Raw genomic sequence first — 7,201 nt, 5'->3', positions numbered from 1 at the left:
ATAATATCAATTTTAGCAGGATCTACAGATATACCATTCTTGGAAACAACGTGACCTAAAACTATACCTTGTTCCACCATAAAATGACATTTTTCAAAATTTAGAACAAGGTTAGTTTCTTCACATCTCTCCAAGACTCCAGCAAGATTAGACAAGCAGTGATTAAAAGATGAACCATATACACTAAAATCATCCATAAAAACCTCAATACAATGCTCCAACAAATCTGTAAAAATACTCATCATACATCGCTGAAATGTTCCAAGAGCATTGCAAAGGCCAAATGGCATTTTCCTATAAGCATATGTACCGAATGGACAAGTAAAGGTAGTCTTATGTTGCTCCTCTAGGGAAATACAAATCTGAAAATACCCAGAGAATCCATCAAGAAAACAGTAATGAGACTTACCTGCCAATCAGTCTAACATCTGGTCCATGAATGGTAAAGGAAAGTGGTCCTTCCTGGTGGCCTAGTTTAGTCTTCTATAATCAATACAGACCCTCCAACTATTCTGAATACGAGTAGGAATCAACTCGTTCTTCTCATTCTTGACCACGGTGATCCCAGATTTCTTGGGGACCACATGTACAGGACTCACCCAAGTGCTGTCAGAAATAGGATATATAATACCTGCTTGTAGCAACTTGGTGACTTCATTCTTCACAACCTCCATCAGTTGAGGATTCAGTCTCCTCTAAGGTTGCCTTACTGGTTTAGCATCCTCCTCCAAGAGTATTCTGTGCATGCAGAAAGAAGGACTAATACCAGGAATATCTGCCAAAGTCCAGCCTATTGCTCGTTTATGATCTTTGATAACCTGTAATAGCTTTTGTTCCTGATCGTCAGTAAGCAAGGCAGATATAATAATAGGGAGTTTCCCATCTCTCTCAAGATAAACATATTTCAAATGAGATGGTAAAGGTTTCAACTCCAAAGTGGGTGGCTGTTCCACAGATGGCAACATTTTACTGCCTAAGGTAATTTCAGCCACCTCAGCATCACACTTGGATGCCACAGAGGTATCAAATAGTGACACCACGTCCTCAATATCACCTTTTTTACAATTTTCTCTTTCGTCTAAAATTGAGCCCAAAATATTCGAAAAAGAAAAATCCCAAGAAGAAGAAAAACTAGATAAAACGTCCAAAAGTCCAAAAGCATAATTGTTCACTACATTACTCAATAAATCAATACAAAACAAAGAATGGTCTTCAATTGGGTGCTTCATGGCTTCTAGCACGTTGAACTGCATCTTCTCATCTCCTATCTCCATAGTTAAGGATCCTGCATGCACGTCTATCTTGGTACGTGCTGTCATCATGAATGGTCTTCCCAAGATAATTGTGGTTGAACTCATTCCTTCATCATCCTTCATGTCCAAGATGTAGAAATCTGCAGGAAAAATTAACTTGTCCACACGGACAAGCACATCTTCTAGCACACCTGCAGGGTTAACTATGCTACGGTTTGCCAATTGAATGACCACACCAGTAGACTTAAGAGGTCCAAGATGAAGTGAAGTAAAAACAGATAAAGGCATTACATTAATGGAAGCTCCTAAATCTAACATAGCATTGTCAAACTTAGTACTTCCTATAATGCAGGGAACAGAAAACATACCTGGATCCTTACACTTTTGCGACATTCTGACTGCAGGCTTCTTAATTAAGCTAGAGACGTTTCTTCCCATGTTCACTACCTCTTTGTCCATAATACGCCTTTTATGTGTACATAATTCTTTGAGAAACTTGGCGTATTTAGGAATTTGTCTCACAGCATCCAACAAAGGGATGTTTATCTCCACTTTCTTGAAAGTATTCAAGATTTCTTTGTCTAACTCCTCCATCTTTTTAGTTTTTAGTTTCAAACGGTTGGGATAGGGAGGAGGAGGAGAATAAGGAGAAGAATTTTTAGAGGAAGTATTAGGGGATACCAACCTGGAGTTATCACTGGGTGTAGGCATTTCAGATGTTGGTTGTGTTGCATCATCTGATCTTCCACTTTCATTATCAAGTACAACTTCATTGTCCTTATCTTCATCTTCTTGGGCATCCCCAGGGCCTTGTATTTACTTACCCGATCTTAAAGTAATAGCACTTACATTTCACGGGTTAATTACAGTTTGTGCAGGCAAATTGCTTGAGCCTTGTTAAGACTTCATTTGATTTAACTCATTTGCCATTTGTCCAATCTGGTTCTGTAAATTTTGATTGGCTGCTTCCATCATCTGTTTCAACTCATTGATTTGTCCCTTCATCATGTCAGCCATCATTTTCATCATTGCTTCCATGTTTGAATCACCAGAGGTTGGAGCTGGTTGTGGTTATTGCCTCTGTTGAGGTGGAACATAGACTTGTTGGTGTTGAGGCTGTTGATTTCCCTATTTATGTCTGGGATATTCCTTCCAATCTGGGTTGTACTTGTTGAAGGACAAATCAAGGTTGTATTGCTGCCGAGGTGGTCTATTATTGCCATAGATGTTTGCAGCATATGCTTGAGGTTGTTCATTGTCTAACGTCCCTGTCTCTTTTAACATAGAACAAGCCTCGGTAGGATGATTAGTAGAAGCACAAATTCCACATAAAGTAGAAGGGATAGGCTTTTTCTGTAAGTCTGTCAAGGTCCTTACCATTGCCGCTAAGTCATCCAACTTCCCTTCTATTTTCTTGTGATCTGCAACATATGAAGCTTCTACTCCATGGGTTCCCTTCAATAGAGTTATAGAATTACTCCTGGTGGAAAATTTTTGATGGTTCAACGCCATATTTTCAATCAATTGTCTTGCATTTGTTGGCGTTTTGTCCACCAATGACCCTCCACTTGCAACATCTATCATTTGTCTATCCATGATATTCAATCCCTCATAAAAGTATTGAATGAGGAGATGCTCGTTTATTTGGTGATGAGGATAGGAAGCACATAACTTTTTAAATCTTTCCCAATACTCGTGAAGATTTTCTCTTTCTTGTTTCCTTATCCCATAAATATCTTTACGAATAGCAGCAACTCTAGATGCTGGAAAAAAATTTTCCAGAAATAATCTTTTCAGAGTCTCCCAAGTATTGATGGATCCTGGTGGAAGGCAGTATAACCAATTCTTAGCGGCATCTTGCAATGATAATGGAAAAGCTTTAAGCTTGATATGTTCCTCTGTCACTATTGTACGTCTCATGGATGAACAAACAACATGAAATTCCTTCAAATGATGGTACGGGTCTTCTCCTGCTAATCCATGGAATTTGGGTAAAAGATGGATTAACCCAAACTTAAGCTCACATTCTCCATCTGGATATTGGATGCACATGTTTTGTGTAATTGTTGCATCCGGTGAAGCCAACTCTCTTATTGTTCTTTCTTCCATTCTATCTTCTTGAATTTCTGGTTCAGGTGATGGATAAGAAGATATGTTAATCACTGGAGGTGATTATAGTGGTACACTTTAAGTGGTAGGTTCAGATGATGATGGTGCTCCTTCAGTAGAACACCTGAGTTCAAGTCTCTTGCGTGATTTACGCAAGTTCCTTTCAAGTTCTGAATCAAGTTGATAGAATTGACCCAGATTGGCCCGAGTCATGCACTATGCAGTCCACCTGAAAGTGTTTCCCTGTGTGTTTTTTTTCTTCCTATTCTTGTTTTGGAGAAAGATTTCAAGAAAGAAATGAGTTAAGATGTCGTTGGGTCTACTCCCAGGAAAGAGAGGTGCGTCACAGTGGACAACTTAAATACCAAGTCTTTCCTAGACAGAGTTTTCCAAACTAGTCTCAAAAAATTTCTTAAAAGAAATTCTTAATCAAAACAAAAATAGAACTTTGCTCGGAATATATTAAAAGAAAACTAAAGACTACAAAATAACAAACTCTATTAAACGTATATGCGTAAAATAAATAAATAAATAAATAAATAAATAAAAATAAATAAAAACAGAATCAAAATAAAAGAAATACTAACCATGCCAAATTTGATATCGCTGTCGTTAGGCGATCAAATTACCACTACTTTAGCAACTTCAGTATTGCCAATTATGTGGTGAACAAAATAGTTAGGGTTAAGATAACCTTGAGTCGTCTCACAACGAATACGGAATTGATCTCAAATATTTGATTCTTAAAAATGCAATTAAAACTAGCAACTATAAAAATAGGGGGGTTTTGATATGCAAAGAAAATGACACGGAAGATTGTAAACACAGTAATAGTAAATAGGTCAATTCCACTGATTTTCCTAAATAAGATTCTTCTTATTTAGAGATTAGTGTTAAATTAATTATTGTTGTTGATTTACAAATCAATCAATGTAAAGACTCAATTCATTTGTTGACATTCTCACTTTTAATCAAAGTACAGTCTCAATTAAAAGTGAGAATTGTTAGATTGTCCATAGTAAATTCAATCAAAGTACAGTCTCAATTAATTTTACTATGCCTAATCATGTCTATTCCTTTGTTTCTTCACCAAATAGAAAACTTAATTAATCAAAGTAAAGTCTTGACTAATTTTAGTTAAAGTAATTACCTCTAATCAAAGTAAAGTCTCAATTATTGGCAAAAACTTATTTAATCAAATGAAAGTTTCTAAATAAAATCAAAGTAAAGTCTCAATTTAATTTAAAAAACCTTTTAACTCATATGATTAGCATGCATGTATATTTCAAATCATTATTTTCTATTCGATTAAGAAGCAAAGGACATAGATAAACCAAAACCACAACAATAATCAAAATAACAAACGCATAAATTCATCTAACCTCAAAATCGAGTTAAGAAATTACAGTGGAATCAACCCTAAAAGCTTAGCCCTCCTGATGTGATCCCAACAAGGCTTATAGCTTGGGTCAACGCCTAGGCCCAAATCATGCTCAAGGCCCAATACATGACCCACATGCACCTTCAAGCCCAAGCCCATCAAGAGGCCCAATAACAAGGAGCATGCTAAAAAAAGATCCAATTGGGCTTCATTCAAGATGGCCCAAACCCACATGGGCTTCTCATACTCTTCACATGGGGCAAAGAAGATGTGAAGATTTGAAGAGGTTTCTCAAAGAGCAATAGAATAGCAATAATATTGGCCCATTGTTTAGGCTTTGCTTTCTAGAATAATAAGTCAAACAATGAGTAGTTCAATTGATAAAATTGGGCTTGACTAAGCCCAATAGGAGATTTGGCCATGAGCTATCAAAAAAAGCCAAGGTGGACTAAGTGGAAGTCAACATTTCTTCCTACACCTCATGGATCCAAAGCATCCAAGGGTTAGGAATGCTTCCTCCTTTTCCAAGGCATCATCCAATGGCCAAGATCAAGCCTCCTTCTCCAAGCTTGATCTAAGGGCCAAGATCAAGGCCCACTCCATCCAAAGGCTCTCCTTTCTCATGTGTAAATGGCTTCATATAAAAGCCAAAATTTCACTCATTTGTAGACACTCTTGAAATTTTAAGCAATAGATGCAACTTGAGTTGAGAGCACTCCTCCCTCTATTGCCTTTGAGAGTCACCACTTTCTAGAGATTTCCTCTCTCTACCTCTAGCCACCTTCCCTAGGCTAGCATAGATTAGGAAATCCTATCACCTCTTTCACCTTCCATTGCTTGCAAGTGCCTTCCAACTTGCCTCCATTCCTTCATCCATTTCCGCTGCCCATGGAGCTCTTCATGCACCTTTGGAGCTCCACCACCTCCATGGCTTTGATGGAATACATGATGATATGAAGGAAAGAAAATAAAAGAAAGAATGAGAGATGTGGTGGAGACGGTATCTGCCAAAACCAGAGAGTTCTAAGTGTCTAAGTTGTGTCGTTTCTGCTCCCTTAAGTCTCTTTATATAGGCTTCAACTGGACTTTGGGCTTTATCTGTCAGTTGCTAAAATCTTTTATTTTTATTTAATTAATTAGCAACTTAATTCTTGTCCAATTTCCAATTCTGCCCCTCTCATTTAACCATTTTTGCAGTTTTGACCAGAGTTGACTGCTGACTTTGACCAGTTGACCAGTGTTGACCAATTGACCAGTTTGACTGTCCTATTAGATGCTGACACGTGGCAGTGCAGATTCTCTCTCCAGAATTAGGGTTTCTCTCACACTTTGGCTGTGAAGGTGCAATGACGGCGGCTGCTGCCGTTTTCTGGCGAGTTGAAGTGCAGAAATGGTGCTGTTCCGTCTTCGCAGTGGTGGCAGATGGTGAATCTCTTCCGCTGCTGCTGCGCGTTGCGGTAATGGTGGACTCGAATGCAAAAACGGTGGTGAAGTTGGCAGCGAGAAGATGAAGATTGCAGTTGCGGTGGATGCTCGCGTAGTGCAGGTTTTAGATCTTCTCTTCTCTGGCGACGTGGTTGCTGCCAACGATGTTGTTGCAGAAGGTTGCTGCTGGCGCGCGTTTCGCAGGTGCAGGCGTGAATGAAGATGGTGGAGTTGCTGCTGCAGTGGTGGCTATGGTTGCGTGAAGGTGACGACGGTGGCAGCAGCGTGAAGATCTGGTGCGTTACAGATGCAGTGTGGTTGCTCGCGTGGAAACGGAAGGCATCATTGGTGCAGGTTGGATGTTGAAGCTGCTGCAGAGATGGTGCGAACGTGGTCGGAAAACAAGCTGACGGAGATGGCGTCGCTGGATGCGCGTTGCAGGTATAGTGGTGGTGTTGCGATGCTGTTTCCGGCGTGAACGAAGAGGTGCGGTGGTGTTGATCGTGGCTGCCGTGACTGGTGCGTCTCCTTCTTCTCCGGTGAGATTATTGGTGATGATGGAGATGATGGAGCTGCGGCTGCAGTCGTTGACAGCATAGTCCAGGGATGGTGGTGATGCTCGGAACAAGATGGAGGTTGAAGATGGTGTAACTGCGGTGGCCGGCAAGATTGGCGGCGGCGGCTGCCGTGGAGGGTTGTCATGGTGGCTGAAATTAGGGTTAGGATTTCATGAGTGAGATGGAGGAGATGATGACGTGGCAAGATCTGATTGGTTAATTTGGTGAGTGGAAAATTATGACACGTGTCAGCTTATGGTTGGCCTGATTTGAAAGGTGGGGATTGCCACATGGCATAATCTGGTTGAGTGGAGTTTAAGTGGTAGGATGGATGCAACTCAGTGAAAACTGGGGGTGCAGAACAGGGTTTTTGGTGGTCCACTTTAGAAGGAGTGTGCAAATAAAATCTGGGGGTGCATTTAGCTCCTAATTTATTCTTTTCCAGAATTTCCTGATTTTGGACTTATTTTGTAACT

This window comes from Vigna unguiculata, chromosome 5 (genome assembly GCF_037176805.1).
Source record: "Vigna unguiculata cultivar grain cowpea cultivar isolate G323 ecotype 2 chromosome 5, ASM3717680v1, whole genome shotgun sequence".
Classification (NCBI taxonomy): Eukaryota; Viridiplantae; Streptophyta; class Magnoliopsida; order Fabales; family Fabaceae; genus Vigna; species Vigna unguiculata.
The sequence above is the reverse complement of the archived record's forward strand: the minus strand, read 5'-3'. Positions refer to the sequence as shown.